Source organism: Hemitrygon akajei, chromosome 13, assembly GCF_048418815.1.
Source record: "Hemitrygon akajei chromosome 13, sHemAka1.3, whole genome shotgun sequence".
NCBI lineage: Eukaryota > Metazoa > Chordata > Chondrichthyes > Myliobatiformes > Dasyatidae > Hemitrygon > Hemitrygon akajei.
The window spans coordinates 43686979-43704890 of NC_133136.1; the positions used below are offsets into that span (position 1 = coordinate 43686979).

At 41.1% G+C, this 17912-nt stretch overlaps 1 long non-coding RNA gene across 1 annotated transcript in view; it reads left to right on the top strand.

Annotated features, from left to right (window-relative positions):
• The window catches only part of LOC140737824 (uncharacterized), a 32469-nt gene that overhangs the window by 500 nt on the left and 14057 nt on the right, over positions 1 to 17912 (top strand). The window lies entirely within an intron of this gene.

The window sequence follows — 17912 nt, forward strand, 5'->3', positions numbered from 1 at the left end:
TCTTACAAACCTCGATTTTAAATAAGCATCCCTTGATACCACCCCCACCTTGTTTAAGATGACCTAATTAAAGCATATAGACGTCTAACCTATCCAGCTCCTTAAAGATCGTTTATGTTTCAATAAAGGTCATTCTTACCTTTCTTGTGGGTGTGTGTATTGTGTAATAGATTGTTCCACCCTGCTGTACACTTTTATAACACTTGCTGTATACTTAAACAATATCACTGCTTCTCAACACTAAGAATGATGGTTATAACTCAAAGTTCTGAAATTTCTCAATGAAGTTGCATCATATCGAACCAAGTAAAATATAGCCACCATATATCTGATTTTTCTGTCAACCCAAGTACTTGCTGCATTCAGCTGTTACTTTTTATTTGTGTACAAGAACCCCAAGATCTCTCTACACTTTTCTCCATTTAGATAATAGCTTGGATTCCCTTGTAATTGTAACTTCACACTTCCCCACATTAAACTCCATTTGCTAAGTTTTCCCTCATTCATCCAAACTATAACTCTGATGTGACATTATAGGGAGAGTGTAAGTATATGGGTAAGTATGCACATTATATACTTACCCATCCATCTACATTTTCATCTAGGTCATTTATATACATCACATATAGCAGAGGTCCCAGTCCAGATCCCTTGAGATTTATACTTTAGTATTAAAGTAAAATAAGATTGTATAGCATGAGAACACAGGTATTATAAAAATCATTTTATATGGCTTGATAAGTTAGATATGGAGGTGATGTTTTCAAAGTAAGGGTTCAGCCATTCAGAACAAAGATAGAGAGAAACTTCTGCACCATGTTAGTGAATCTTCGGTAATCTACACCAAAGAAACTTTAGTTTTGCTGAATAATTCAGGAGGTTATTAGTTTGCATATTAAGGGAATCGAGGGTCATGGCATTAGTCAAAGAATAAGGTCCTGAAGTAAAAGTGTAGTATGATCATCTTGAATTGTGGAGCAGGTCACCAGGGGCCAAGTGACCTACTCTTATGCACATTGTAGTACAATGCAGCAGATTAGCGCAATTTGTCCAATGCAGTGTAATTACCAGGATTTTAATAATGTGTAATAGGAGACTCATGAAATTTATGGAATTCAGCCTTTCATTATAACACATATCAGTGCAATCATAGATGTTATCCTTCATATTAGAGCTGTACAACAGCAAATGAACAGTGACCTATAGTTAATATCTGCATATGTCAGACTCTTCAGCTTTGCATGCTCATAATGGCCCAGTGTGTTAGCTTGAGAAAGCTGGTGACAAATGGTCATAAAATATTACAGCATTACCTTTTTTATAATAAGTAGGAATATAACATCATGGAACAGATGAAAAATACAGAATAACTGGTGTACTGCCAGACCCAATCTGAGTATCAGACTCTCATTCCGTTTCCAATTCCCAAATGTTAGAATTTACTTTAATCCAAAGCAGGAGTGAAGAAAGAATGAAGAACATTTGCTGGATAATGTTTCAGGTAATGCAGACTAGGCTGGAGTAGGACCTCAAGTGACTGCAGCAGCTGAAATTCAGGTCAAACTTGTCTTATATCTAAGTTCAGAGGAGATTTTCAGCATCTCTGATGGGAAGAAAGCAGCAGCAATCCTGGGCAGAAAAACTGATTTTCAGGATCACAAAACTATCCCTTATCTCTGCAGCTGCTAATAGAAAAGGTTTTCTTTAGCTAGAAGACTGAAACGCCCTTTTCCTCTAATTCCCAATATATTTCAACTTGGCCAGATTGCGGCTGTTTCCCATTTAAAATGTGTATAACTATATTTCTGTTTATAAATATGTGGCCTGCATTAATTTTTATGAGTTATCCAGCCACGGCATAATTTCAGTAGGTAAAATGACAGCTGGAGGTGGAAGTGCTTTAGATAGATAGATACTTTATTTATCCCCATGGGGAAATTCAACTTTTTTTTCCAATGTCCCATACACTTGTAGCAAAACTAATTACATAACTCAGTAAAAAATATGATATGCATCTAAATCACTATCTCAAAAAGCATTAATAATAGCTTTTAAAAAGTTCTTAAGTCCTGGCGGTTGAATTGTAAAGCCTAATGGCATTGGGGAGTATTGACCTCTTCATCCTGTCTGAGGAGCATTGCATCGATAGTAACCTGTCGCTGAAACTGCTTCTCTGTCTCTGGATGGTGCTATGTAGAGGATGTTCAGAGTTTTCCATAATTGACCGTAGCCTACTCAGCGCCCTTCGCTCAGCTACCGATGTTAAACTCTCCAGTACTTTGCCCACGACAGAGCCCGCCTTCCTTACCAGCTTATTAAGACGTGAGGCGTCCCTCTTCTTAATGCTTCCTCCCCAACACGCCACCACAAAGAAGAGGGCGCTCTCCACAACTGACCTATAGAACATCTTCAGCATCTCACTACAGACATTGAATGACGCCAACCTTCTAAGGAAGTACAGTCGACTCTGTGCCTTCCTGCACAAGGCATCTGTGTTGGCAGTCCAGTCTAGCTTCTCGTCTAACTGTACTCCCAGAAAGATATAGTATCACCATTTTAACCTTATGCTTCTGCTGTTCCCATCACTGGTGAGCAGTTTTCAACTGTTGCTCACCAAAGTATTTTGCCTCATATTGAATATCTACAATACACCTGTATTTTCTGTATTTGCTACTGAGCTTATACAAAGTATACTGAATTAATTTTTCTTGTGGGTGTTGTTTAATCGGTTGTTTCATCCTGCTGTGCACTTTTATAACACTTGCTTTATACTGAGAGAATATCACTGATTTCTCAACACTAAGAATGATGGTTATAACTCATCAAAGTTCTGGAATTTCTCAATGAAGTTGCATTATATTGAACCAAGTAAAATATAGCCACCATATATCTGATTTTCTGTCTACCCTATAAATGTGAATAAAATGCTTTAAGGTGCACATTAACAATACATTGATTTAAATTAACAACTGATCGGCATACCATTGTCACTGAAGCAGAAACATTGCAGCTATCCTTGAACAATAGAGGACCAGAATTCCTGGAAAGGGAAGGCATGTCAGAGAAGCAACAATCAGAGGAAAGACCTGTAATTTCAATACACAGAAATACTATCAGTTGCACTTGTGAGTCATAGACAAGTTTCCCCGACTGTAATACTGAACTGCCCCCACCGTTGTAACTCCCTAGCAACAATCAGGTTGCAAACAGTTCACAAGGGGAATATGTATCGTATACAAGAATTCAACTCAGTACATCAACCACAGTGTCCAATACAAGTCACTCCTGAAAGCAGGTGGACATTCCACTCTTACGGCCTGCAAAATGATTCTCAGCAAACATAATTATTTCCAAAGCAAATTTATTACAGTTGCAATTAACCTTTAGGGAAAATTTAATACATTTCCAACTTTTGAATATAGAAACTGATAGGATAAAACAGCTTGTTTTCCAGTCTGACTCAAAGTTAAAAGTGAATTTATTATCAAAGTGCATATATGTCACCATATACAACCCTGAGATTAATTTTCTTGTGACATTCGCTGTAAATACAAAGAAACACAAGAGAAACAATGAAAGACCGTACCCAACAAGACCGACGAACACTAATGTCATACTTGTGACAAGCTGCAAATACAAAACGAGAAAAACTAATAATAAATAAATACTGAGAAAATGAGATGAAGAGTTTTTTTAAAGTAGGTTGTGGGAACAGTTCAGTGATGAGCTGAGTAAAGTTAACTCCTCTTGTTCAGGAGCCTGATGGTTGAGAGGTAATAGCTGTTCCTGAACCTGTTGGTGTGGGTCCTGTACCTCCTTCCTGAGCAGCAAGAAGAGAGCAGAGCTTGGATGGTGGGGGATTTTGATGATGGATGCTGCTTTCCTGCAGCAGCACTATGTAGATGTACTCAGTGGTGGGGAGGGCGTTATCGATGATAGACTGGGCAGCATCTACTGCTTTTTGTAGGCTTTTCCATTCAAGGGCATTGATGTTTCCATACCAGGCCTAGAAGCAACCAGTCAATAAACTCTCCACCACACATGTATAGAAGTTTGTCAAAGTTTTAGATGACATGTTTTTGACACAAACTTCTAAGAACATAGAGGCGCTGCTGTGATTTCTTTCTAATGGCACTTATCCTTCGAGATGTTAACACAGGAATTTAATGTTTCTGATTAAATTGTTTCCACCCCTAATCCCCCGATGAGGGTTGGCTCATATTCCTCCGGTTTCCTCCTCCTGTAGTCAATAATCACCTCCTTGGTTTTGCTGACATTGAGTGAGAAGTTGTTGTGGCACCACTCAGCCAGATTTTCAGTCTCCCTCCTACATGCTGATTTGTCACCACCTTTGATTTGGCCAGTGGCACACAGTGGTGTCATCAGTAAACTTAAATATGGCATTGGAGCTGTTCTTAGCCTCGCAGTGATAAGTATAAAGCGAGTAGAGCAGGGGGCTAAGCACACAGCCTTGTGGTGCTCCTACTGTGATGGTGATTGTGGAGGAGATGTGCCAATTGAAACTGACAGGGTTTGCAAGCAAGGAAATTGAGGATCCAGTTGCACAAGGAGGTATTGGAGCCTAGGTTTGATTAGTTTTGACGCAATGATAGGGGACTAGTTTTGAGGGATAAGATGATCTATGTTATTATGGTTCAACTAAGTACAGAATTCTTCCAAATTTCACCATCCACCAGCTGGGATGTCACCTACTGGGAAAGGGAAAGAATTTTAATAAAAAATGTATTTCTGAAATTCAGGAATTTCCCATCAAACTCAAAGGTGTTAGGTTATGTTCTTATATTTTGATCATTTTTTTCTTTTCTTTAAAGGTTTAGAGAATAGGTTTTAGGCTTTAAAAATGGGTATTAAATGAAGATGTGTCGGGCAGGAAATGTTGAACCTACAGTGAATTGTAGCCTTTTTTTTAACCAAACATAACACTCATTTATGATGGTGAATATTTATTCTTGACCTGCAACTCGGGTGAAAATATTAGAAAAGTTGTGGGGGTTCAGGTGACAGGTTAGAGTTAAATAATGTAATTAACAGGTAAGATGTCAAATCACTGAGTGGGAAAAGGATTAAGAGTTAGCCTACTGTCTGCATACACAAGGGGAACATAGCATCACCAGAAATCAGCCAATCTGCTGATTAAACTTAGGCAACTCAAGAGATGTTGTAGATGCCGGAAATCTTGAGAAACACACACAAGATGCTGGAGGAACTCAGCATATCAGGCAGCATCTATGGAGGGGAATAAACAATTGATGTTTCAGGCCCAAACCCTTCATCAGGACTGTCATGAGTGCCAAGGTTACCAAAGTTGGAGATCCTTGCAAGTTCAGAAGTTGAGACCTGAACTTCAAACCTGTGATCTTCATGTTCTCGGGAAAAGTCCAAAGTTGGAGGCCTGATGTCTGCAAGTCTGAGAATCTGGTGCTCAAGAGTGGTCTGTCCTAGGACGGGAAGCCTATCTGCATGTGTGTGTGGCAGGGTGGGAAAAGGGCTTGTTTTGCTGTTGTTATTTTGTTTATTTTTGTTGTTGTTGCTTGTTTTGTTCTGCTGAACATTATGGGCATGCTATGTTGGTGCTGGAATGTGTGTTGACACTTGAGGGTTGTCCCCAGCACATCCTTGGTTGTGTTGGGTGTTAACGCAAACACGCATTTTACTGTATGTTTCAATGTACATGCGATATATAAATCTGAGATCTGAAACATCAACTGTGTATTTGCCTCCATAGATGCTGCTTGACTTGCTAAGTTATTATGTGTGTAATTAACAGTAGGCAACCTGTTCTGTCAGAATCAGGTTTATTATCACTGCCATGTGACATGAAATTTGTTAACTTGGCAGCACCAGTTCAATGCAATACATAATATAGAAGAGACAAATAATAATAAATAAATAAATTACAGTATAAGTATATTGAATAGATTAAAAATTGTGCAAAAAACACAAATACTGTATATTAAAAAAAGTGAGATAGTGTCCAAGGGTTCAATGTCCATTTAGGAATCAGATGGCAGAGGGGAAGATGCCGTTCCTGAATCACAGAGTGTGTGCCTTCAGGCTTCTGTACCTCCTACCTGATGGTTACAGTGAGAAAAGGGCATGTCCTGGGTGCTGGAGGTCTTTAATAATGGACGCTGCCTTTCTGAGACACCACTCCTTGAAGATCCTGGGTACTTTTTAGGCTGGTACCCAAGATGGAGCTGACTAGATTTACAACCCTCTGCAGTTTCTTTCGGTCCTGTGCAGTAGCCCCCCACCCCCATACCAGATGGAGAAACCCAACAGCTATCCAGGACCACACCAATCCTATGGTATTATGGTGTTAATATACTCAATTTACAGGATATTGGCATCACTGGTCAGGCCAGTATTTCTCCCTCAAACCTGGATGCATCAAAGCTGAAAGTATCTGATTATCTACTTTCTTGAATTATTGCAGTGTGTGTGTGGTGAAAGTAGCTTAACAGTGCCATGAGATAGAGAGTTGCAGGATATTAACTCTATTGATGAATGCACCACACTGTGGTACCAGGTCAAGATCACATTTATGTTGGAGATGGTGTTGTTTCACATTCCTTGTGGGCACAAACTACTTAATTATCTAAGGAATTGCGAAGAAGATCTAAATACAAACAAATTTGGAGGCCACTCACGTGATGTGGTATTTGATGATTTTAAATTCAATTTTACATTCCCATTCACCGAAGTAATATACAGATAATCAAACATCTATCTACTTTAAAATTATTTATAGATTGTGCTTTCAATGCACTTGAAGAAGAGAGGTCTAAAAAACTCACAGCTTTCTGAAGAAACAAAAATCTTGTGATCACAGGCAGAACGCAGAAACTGCATGCAGAGTTGGAGAAATTGTGATGATTCTCAGCACAGCAAAGTTCGAGGGAGAATTGATAGATGTTCAAAATCATGTGGAGTTTTGATGAAATATATGAGTAAGAACTACTGCCAGTGGCAGAGCAAACAGGAGACGGACCTAATGGAATTATCAGAAGAACCAGAATGACAAGAAGAAGATGTACATTGCTTAAAAGAATAGTTAGATGCAGATTCATTAATAACTTTAAAAAATGAATTGGATAAAAAAACATCAAAAGGGAAATAATCAAGTCAAGTCAAGTCACTATTATTGTCATTTCAACCATAACTGCTGGTACAGTATGAGACAATGGTTTTTCAGGACCATGGTGTTACATGACACAGTGCAAAAACTAGACTGAACTACGTAAAAAAAAACCACAGAGAAAGCTACACTAGACTACAGACCTACACAGGACTGCATAAAGTGCACAAAAACAGTGCAGGCATTACAATAAATAATAAACAGGACAATAGAGCAAGGTGTCAGTCCAGGCTCTGGGTATTGAGGAGTCTGATAGCTTGGGGGAAGAAACTGTTACATAGTCTGGTTGTGAGAGCACGAATGCTTCGGAGCCTTTTCCCAGACGGCAGGAGGGAGAAGAGATTGTATGAGGGGTGCATGGGGTCCTTCATAATGCTGTTTGCTTTGCGATGCAGCTTGTAGTGTAAATGTCCGTGATGGCAGGAAGAGAGACCCCGATGATCTTCTCAGCTGACCTCACTAACAGCTGCAGGGTCTTGTGATCCGAGATGGTGAAATTTCGGAACCAGGCAGTGATGCAGCTGCTCAGGATACTCTCAATACAACCCCTGTAGAATGTGATGAGGATGGGGTGTGGGAGATGGACTTTACTTAGCCTTCACAGAAAGTAGAGACGCTGCTGGGCTTTCTTTGCTATGGAGCTGGTGTTGAGGGACCAGGTGAGATTCTCCGCCAGGTGAACACCAAGAAATTTGGTGCTCTTTACGATCTCTACCGAGGAGCCGTCAATGTTCAGCGGGGAGTGGTCGCTCTGTGCCCTCCTGAAGTCAACAACCATCTCTTTTGTTTTGTTCACATTCAGAGACAGGTTGTTGGCTCTGCACCAGTCCGTTAGCCACTGCACCTCCTCTCTGTAAGCTGACTCGTCGTTCTTGCTGATGAGACCCACCACGGTCGTGTCATCGGTGAACTTGATGATATGGTTCGAGCTGTGTGTTGTAACACAGTCATGGGTCAGCAGAGTGAACAGCAATGGACTGAGCACGCAGCCCTGGGGGCCCCTCGTGCTCAGTGTGATGGTGTTGGAGATGCTGCTCCCGATCCAGACTGACTGAGGTCTCCCAGTCAGGAAGTTTGGGATCCAGTTGCAGAGGGAGGTGTTCAGGCCCAGTAGGCTCAGGTTTCCAATCAGTTTCTGAGGGATGATTGTGTTGAATGCTGAACTGAAGTCTATGAACAGCATCCGAACGTATGTGTCTTTTTTTGTCCAGGTGGCAATGGCGTCATCTGTTGAGCGGTTGGGATGGTACGCAAACTGCAGGGGCTCCAGCGAGGGGGGCAGCAGGGTCTTGATATGCCTCATGACGAGCCTCTCGAAACACTTCATGATGATGGATGTAAGTGCAACGGGACGGTAGTCATTTAGGCAGGACACTGAAGACTCCTTCGGCATGGGGACGATGGTGGCGCTGCTCAGGGAGATGTTGAAAATGTCAGTGAGAACATCTGCTAGCTGGTCTGCACATCCTCTGAGCACTCTACCAGGGATGTTGTCTGGTCCAGCAGCCTTCCGTGGGTTGACCCTGCACAGGGTTCTTCTCACATCAGCCACGGAGAGACACAGCACCTGGTCATTCGTAGGAGGGGTGGACTTCCTCGCCGCCATGTCATTTTCCGCCTCAAACCGGGCATAGAAGTTATTCAGCGCATCTGGGAGGGAGGCATCACCTGCACAGTCAGGTGATGTTGTCCTGTAATTGGTGATGTCCTGGATGCCCTTCCACATGCGCCGCGTGTCGCCGCTGTCCTGGAAGTGGCTGTGGATTAGCTGGGCGTGTGCACGCTTTGCCCCTCTGATGGCTCGGGACAGTTTGGCCCTCACTGTTGTTAGAGCTGCCCTGTTGCCTGCTCTGAAGGCAGAGTCGCGGGTCCTCAGTAGCGCACGCACCTCCACGGTCATCCATGGCTTCTGGTTGGCACGTATAGTGATGGTCTTGGACAGAGTAACATCATCAATGCACTTGCTGATGTAGCTGGTCGCTGATGCTGTGTACTCCTCTAAGTTGGTAGAGTCGCCATCGGTTGCAGCCTTCCTGAACATGTGCCAGCCAGTGCACTCAAAGCAGTCTTGAAGAGCAGAGATGGCTCCTGCTGGCCGGGTTTTCACCTGCTTCTGAACTGGTCTGGAGTGCCTGGCGAGTGGTCTGTATGCTGGGATTAGCATAACAGAGATGTGGTCTGGGTAACCGAGGTGGGTCAGGGCTCTGCCTGGTACGCGTCGGGGATGTTTGTATAAGCAAGGTCCAATGCGTTCTCCCCTCTCGTTGCAAAGTGGATCTAATTCAAAAAATTTTCAAAGATTCTTTGCAGATTTTATGAAATAAACATCATTTTATGTTTCAGTGATATAAACATGAAGTTGTTTGGAAAACGTCAGCCACGGCTGAACACTATACACAGATAAAATCAGCATTTGGAAATATTGGCAAATTTCTTCAAGACGTTGGAAAATAAAAAAATTACTGCAATATTAAGAATTGCTGTTGTAATAAAACAGAACTTGCCAGGTAACAATTGGTCAGGTAGCAGTAGTGGAGAGAGATACAGAATTAACATTTCAAGTTGATCACCTTTTATCAAAATGAAGAATCATGGATCTGAAATGTTAAATGTGTTTCTCTGTTCACAGATGACTCCTGAGCTGTTAAGTATTTCCAACAATTTCAGTTTTTATTTCTTCAATACATTGCTTCTTTTCCCTATCAGGGAGGAACCTTAGTTATAACATTAATATACTGTGCTGGTGCCTCCCTTCTACAACCCTCAAATATGTCTCAAAAGGAATATAGCCCACACAGCAAAAAGTGGCAAATTTCTGCTTCCCAACCTCCCTGAGTTTGACTCCTGGAACAACTAAAAAAAGGAAGTCTTTCCTCTCCCTTGTACATGTGTTCTTGCACCATTCCAAAATTTGAAATTCCTTCCAAATCTGTATATGATGTAATTGCATCTTTAAGAAGCTGTAGCTGCAACTTTAGCCTCCTGCTCTGGATTTCTGCCCATGGTATCTGGCATCTATGGATTTGTCCAAATCAGTAAACTTGAAGATTTTGAATGACAAAGGCCTATATCGTTCAACATCTTCAAGTTTAGTTCTATATGTGTCATCACATGCCCTTAACAGCAAATCAGTTCTATTAATTTAAATGGTTTAGATCTAACTTTAAAACCTTACTTTTGTATCTATTAAGACTTACACTGTTCTAATTCACCCAGAGAAAGCTGTGTATGTATTCAGTTCAAGTTAAAACTAATCTGGCAAACCACTCAACATTCTTTTTACATTGGAGAAGTGTCTGATTTCAGTGAGACAAGAGGTTTCCACTTGCAGAGCCAACTCCTGATTCATTATCTTCAAAAGCTTCTCATGGGATGGCTTAGTGCAGTGTCATTGAATACAAGTATGAATACAGCATTGTTCTGTGACATCAGACATCTGTAATAAATATGATTTTATTATTAGGCCTTTTTCAGTAATAAGTTTTCCTGGCTGAATTTGTTCACCTCTTTTTGTATTTACCAGTAACATTTAAGGAGCCTTCGTGACTGGGAACATTAATGCCTGGACACATAATACTACAGCTTGAGAGTAAGGACCATTCAGTTTTTCACTTGGTGAATTCTTTGAAGAACTGGAAAATGGACAGATTGAATAGAAGGAAACTAAATGAAGACTAAATCAATTCATATTTTCCTGTACCTCTAACAAGTGGTTCATTGGGAACACCTTAAAGTGTTTCATTTTCAGCAATGAAACCTCTAAAAGAGCCAGCTTAGACAGAACTCTGCACAGGAATAGGCCATTTGGCCCATCACATCTATGCTGGCCATGATGCCAAACTAACTAATCCCATTTGACTGCTCATGGGTCATTTTCCTCTCTATTTCTGCCTATTCATCTGTCTGTCTAAATGTGTCTTAAGCTTTCTTATTGTATTTGCTAAGCCCAGACTATAAAAAGTATGACTGCATGAATTTTCATATTTGGACAAGTGTGGCAACACACAATTCCTCAAAGGTAAAATTTGCTGTGTTAAATTTATTTGAGAGGCTGGTCATGGCCAGAATCAACTCTTGCCTAAGCAAGGACCTGGACCTACTGCAATTCTCCTAGCTTACAGCAGATGCAATCTCACCTGCTGTTCACTTGGCCTTGGATCACCTGGACACTAGCAATACCTATGTCAGGCTGCTGTTCAGGGTTTAACATCACCGATACCCTCAGTACTAACCAATAAGCTCCAAAACCTGGGCCTCTGTACTTTCCTCTGCAACTGGATCCTTGACTTCCTCATTGGGAGGCCACTGACAGTGCGGATCAGAAATAGCATCTTCTCCTCGCTGACAGTCAACACTGGCGCACCTCAAGGTTGCGTGCTTAACCCACTGCTCTGCTCACTCTACACCTACGATTGTGTAGTTAGACACAGTTCAAACACCATCTATAAATTTGTCAATGTCACAACTATTGTTGGCAAAATTTCAGATGGTGATGAGGAGGTGTACAGTAGTGAGATAGATTAACTGACTGAGTGGTGTCACAACAATAACCTTGCACTCATTGTCAGTAAAATGAAGGAATTGATTGTGGTCTTCAGGAAGGTGAAGTCAAGGGAACACAGAGTAGTCCTCATCGAGGGATCAGCAGTGGAAGGAGTGAACAGTTTCAAGTTGCTGGTGTCAACATCTCTGAAGATCGATCCTGGGCCCAACATATTGATGCAATTACAAAGAAAGCGCAACAGCAGCTAGCTTTCATCAGGAATTTGGGGAAGACTTGGTATATCACCAAAGACTCTCACAAATTTCTACAGATATACCATGGAGAGCATTCTAACTGATTGCATCACCATCTAGTATTAAGGGATGTTTATACAGGTTTGGAAAAAGCTGCAAAAAGTTGCAAACTCAGCCAGCTTCATCATAAGTACTCGCCTCCCCAGCATCAAGGACACCTTCAGAATGCGATGCCTCAAAAATGCAGCATCTGTCATTAAGGACCCCCATTCACCCAGGACATGTCTCATTGCTACCATCAAGGAGAAGATACGGAAGCTTGAAGACACACACTCAACATTTTAAGAACTGCTCCTTCCCCTCAGCCATCAGATTTCTGAATGGACAATGACCCTATGTACACTTCCTCACTATTTCTTTCTTTTTTGGAACCTCAGATGATGAGAGGCATTGATCGTGTGGATAGTCAGAGGCTTTCTCCCAGGGCTGAAATGGCTAACATGAGAGGAGACACAGTTTTAAGGTGCTTGGAAGTAGGTACAGAGGAGATGTCATGCGTAAGTTTTTTACTCAGAGAGTGGTGAGTGCGTGGGATGGGCTGCCGGCCACGGTGGTGGAGGTGGATACAATAGGATCTTTTAAGACGCTCCTGGATAGGTACATGGAGCTTAGGAAAATAGAGGGCTATGGGTAACCCAAGGTAATTTCTAAGGTAAGGACACGTTCGGCATAGCATTGTGGGTTGAAGGGCCTGTATTGTGCAGTAGGTTCTCTATGTTCTATTCTCAGAATTTACACACCCAGTTCAGGAACAGTTATTACACCTCAACTATCGATAAGTTCATGCAACTTCACTCACCCCAACACTGAACTGTTCCTACACCCCATGGACTCACTTTCAGGAGCTCTTAACCCTGTATTCAAAAGTTTCAAAGGTAACAAAACTCCAGCAACTTTCTGTGAGAACCTTGTAGAAGGCTACCCAAAACATTTGACCCAAGGTAAACAATTTAAAGGCAATGCTACCAACTACTAACAAAGTGTATGTAAACTTCTGACCCACTGGGAAAGTGATGAAGGAAATAAAAGCTGAAATAAATCATCCTCTCTACTATTATCCTGACATTTCACATTCTTAAAATAAAGTAGTGATCCTAACTGACCTAAGACAGGAAATGTTTTCTAGGATTAAATGTCAGGAATTGTGAAAAACTGAGTTTGAATGTATTTGGCTAAGGTGTATGTAAACTTCTGACTTCAACTGTACATTTAATGGCAGAGAAATGTATACAATATACATCCTGAAATTCTTTTTCTACGCAAACATCCACGAAAACAGAGGATGAATGACAGTTAAATGTTAGAACCCCAGAGTCCCCCCAGCTCCCCTCCCTCCTGCACATAAGCAGCAGCAAACAACAATCCCCCCCCCTCCTCCCACTGGCAAAGAAAAGCATTGGCACCCGCCACCAAGCAAGGCAACAGCAAAGACACAGACTTGCAGTTACCCCAAAGACTACATTGTTCACCCAGTATTCGACATACTACAGGCTCACTCTCTCCCTAATAAAGGAGAAAGAGCTGTCTCCATTTCACAGCAAGAGGGGAGACATAACAAACAATTCGCTGGTTTACGATGCTAAAAGTCAGTTGCGTTGCTTTTATTGAGCTCTGTGCCCAAAGATCTCGGCCTTAGATCTTCCATCTCCCGTGACAGACCAGTCTTCTGCTTGGACACCGGCCTCCAATCCCCCCCATCTCCAGAGCCACGAAAACTCTGAAGGCCTGTGAAGCTCTTAGGCCACGCCCTTGGCGTAACAGCTGTGAAACCACAAGAGTGGGTCCCATTCCCACAAAGAACTGGAATCAGCATGTAACTCCAGGAGAGGTTCTTTAAAAGAACCCTGAAAGGGAAAAATAGAGATATTAAAGATGGAAATAGGGGTGCTTCCAAAGATGCAAGCAAAGGAGTTGCCATTAGGCACCATTAACCCTCCTAAGCTCCTAATTCTCGACATTTATTGCTTATTAATTATTATTATCATTATTTAGTTTTTTTCTTTTTGTATTTGCATAGTTGTTGTCTTTTGCACATTGTCCACCTTGTGTGCCATTTTTCATCGAGTCTATTGTGTTTCTTTGTATTTATCGTGAAAGCCCATATGAAAAGGAATTTTGGGATAGTATATAGTGACATACAGTATATGTACTTTGATAATAAATTTACTTTGAACTTTGCAAAGCTTATTTATTTCTGACTATAATTCATAGCTTTTATTTTATTATGTGTTGCAATGTATTGTTGGTACAAACAACAAATTTCACAACGTACGACAGTGATATTAAATCTGATTCTAATAAGGTTACACAAATAATGAGAGAAATCAAAATGAAAGAAATGGCACAAATAGGATATGTAGGAAAGCTTGACAAATGAAGTAAAGCTCGAATGGTATTTAGTATTTACTTGGAGTGCCTGGACATATTTACCTGGAATGCTTCAGCATATTTTGTTAGGCTAACTACAGAGTAAAGGCTGTGCTGGATGATGTTGAGAGACGAAGTGAGGTGAACTACTGTATGAGCAGAAAGAGGTCTATATTGTTAATGGGTGTGGCCCTTGACACATATGACATGAACAAATTTGTTTGTACCACAGAGTACTGTATATAAGGATCCTGTGTCACACCATTCAAAATTTGGAATTTTGCCTTCACAGAATTCACAAGTCACTATGCAAAACCCAAGATACAGGAGGAAGTTCATTCTTATGAATTCATGTGATGAAAAAGATAAACACAAAATTGAAAAGAAACAATAAATTTTGTTTATTTCCTTCCAACTCATATTTCTTGCTTATTAAATAATATGACAGGTTTCTTTCAGCCTGGTAGGTACATATTGCTGTGTTTAATTTTCAAGGGTTTTCCATATTATTTACCCTCAGGATTTCTGAAACAGGATCAACAAATATTTGCAAGATGTAACCGACCAAGTAAGGGACTTTCACTGGATGAAAAACGCAATATTTTTCAGAAGTTCAATGCTGGAAAATGCTTTGTGCAATGGCTAAAGCTGTGGGGCTTGCTGCATCTACCGTGGGAACAATAAAGAACAACAAAGAAAAAAGCAAGTTACAACACCATTAAGTGTCAAACAGTATTTTCATGTGAAGTAATGTATAATTTGGAAACACTCCTGATTATGTGTCATTAAGCACTACAGCATAGCAAGAGGCTGTTCGGCTCATCTATTCCATTCGCAATTGTTATTCTTCGTAGTCCTGTTGACCCACACCTGGACCATAGCCCTGCCTACCTCTCCCGTCCTTGTATTTTTCCAAACTTCTCCTAAATCAAACCCACATCCACCACCTCCACTGACTACTCCTTCCTCACTTACACCATCTTCTGAATGAAGAAGTTTCCTCCTCAGGTTCTCCTTAAATATTTCACCTTTCACACTTAACCTGTGACCTCTAACTCTAGTCTCATGCAGTCTCAGTGGAAAAAGCATGCTTGCGTTTACCCTATATATACCCCTCAGAACAGTTTGACTTATATACAACGATCAAATCCCCCCCCCTCATTCTCCTATGCTCTGGGGAATAAAATCCTAAATATTCAACTTTACCCTATAACTCAGATCCTCCAGTCCTGAGATCATCTTTGTAAATTTCCTTTGTGTTCTTTAATCTTACTAATATCTTTCCTGTAAGTAGATGACCAGAACTACACACAATTCTCCAAATGTGGTCTCACCAACACCTTATACAACTTCAACATAACATGTGGATAGATAACCAAATGCAACATGATGTGTTACTAAGTGCAATGGCTACTCAAACCAGGGGCTGATCTGATGATTTAGCAAAAGGAAGGAGAACTGCATAAGAAAAACCTTTCATGACGCGTAAGGTTTGGTTCTACAGGTTTTTGAAGCAACTTAATTTGCATAATATTAACCTAACTGGTGAAGCTGTCAGTGCTTACTATGATGAATAGTGTTTGGAAAAATGTGTGGCCAGAGTGTATTAACAATTTTTCACCTTCAGAACCTGCAGAGAAAGTTATGGAGGAAATAGTGGCACTTACAACCAAGGATGTGTTTTAAGACATTATTGAAGAAGATGTGTTTTAACTCCAGAATTCACACAAGGAATTGTCAAATGAAGATCTCATGATATTGGAGCAGGAATGAGCTCCAGATAAGGGGAGATAGATAGATAGATGTTTTATTGATCCCACAGGAAACTACAGTGCCACAAGTGCCACCATAGCATTACAAGTGCACAGATATAAATATTAGAAGAAAAGAAAAAATAAAATATTAATTACCACAAACAATCATTTCCCCAGCTATGGGTTGATTCATTATAGAGCCTAATGGCTGTGGGTAAGAATAATCTCATATAGCGCTCTTTGGATTACTGTACTTTTCTTAGTCTGTTACTAAAAGTGTTCCTCTGTTCAGCCAGGCTGGCATACAGAGGGTGAGAAACGTCGTCCAGAAATGCCAGAATTTTCTGTAGGGTCCTTTGTTCTACCACAGCCTCCAGTGTGTGTAACAGAACCAGCCTTTCCAATAAGTTTATTGAGTCTGTTGGCATCACTCACCCTATTTAGACTCATGAGAAACTGCCTGTCATGTGTCTTACCATACTTTGATCAGGATGCGGCCATGCATTGTACAAATGATCCACACTGAGAACATGGTATAAAGGTGGCATGATTACCACATGACAGCGCAAGCTGTTACAAGGAAATGTGCAGGGACAAAATTCACTGCAAATGACAGACAACTCATAATGCTTTGTTTTCCTTTCCAGAGCAGAGAGGCTCTCTCCCTTCAAGCAACTTAAGTATTTCTGTGCACTGTTACTTCTTGTTAGTTATATCTTGCAACTTGCTTTGATGTGCATTTAGAAGTGTATGTCTCCATTCAAACTGAGGACTGGAAGATGATAAGCATCTACAGTTGCTTCTGTCTCTAAATGTAGCTGCTGACCACTTAAGGGATTTGTTTTAGAAAATGTCAGGCAGTCTCTTAACTGGCCTCCTGAGGTGAACAATTAACTACGTTAATAGTAGCAATTGGTAGTGCTGTCACGTCAGATATGATATCTCCATTTGGATCTGGGCCTGTGGGCATTCATTATGATACAGTGGTGCAGCTGGTAGAGCTGTTCCCTCACAACTCCTGCAACCCAGTTTCCATCCTGACCTCTGGTGCGTGTGTATATGACCTTGAGGGTTTCCTACGGGTACTGTGGATTCCACCCACATCTCAGAGACATGTGGGTTGGTACGTTAATTGACCACTGTAAATTGCTATTGTGCCTAGGTGGGTGGTAAAACCTGGGAGGTAGAGGGCATTTGTGGGAATGTGAGCACAAAGTGGAGAAATGGGTTGCTCTGTGACCAGTCAGAGACGTGAAGCACCAAAGTGACTCCTATTTCATAAGGAAATGATGGGATATATGGCTGTTTCAGCAGGAAACCAACTAAGAACAGGACCCTCACACGTAGTAAATTCCCCAATCACATGATTGCAGAAATCTGAAGGTCCTGATGCCAGGGAAGGCATACCACTTCAATATGTGTATTTAAAATAGTCTGGTATTGTTATAAAATTGGACATTTCGCATAACTCTCAGATGCAAATATGGCCAACACCTACAATTCCAGCCCATGGTTTGCATGAAAACAAAGAAATACAACATAACATAAATGGCCCAGACAATGTAATAGTGTGTGTGCTCCAGCTGTTATATTGTGCTAATAAGAGTAAAGTCTTACCACACATATACTTTGCAGGAGTACATCATGAGCATGAGCCTTCTCAGCATCCAGGATATCTTCAAGGAGCATCCTCTCTGACACAATCACGTCCTTCCTGTAGAGCAGTCAATAAGGACCCCCATATCCCAGGACATGCCCTCTTCTCCTTACTACACTCAGTGATTCAGGAATAGCTTCTTACCCTCTGCCATCAGATTTCTGAAGGGCATTGAGTC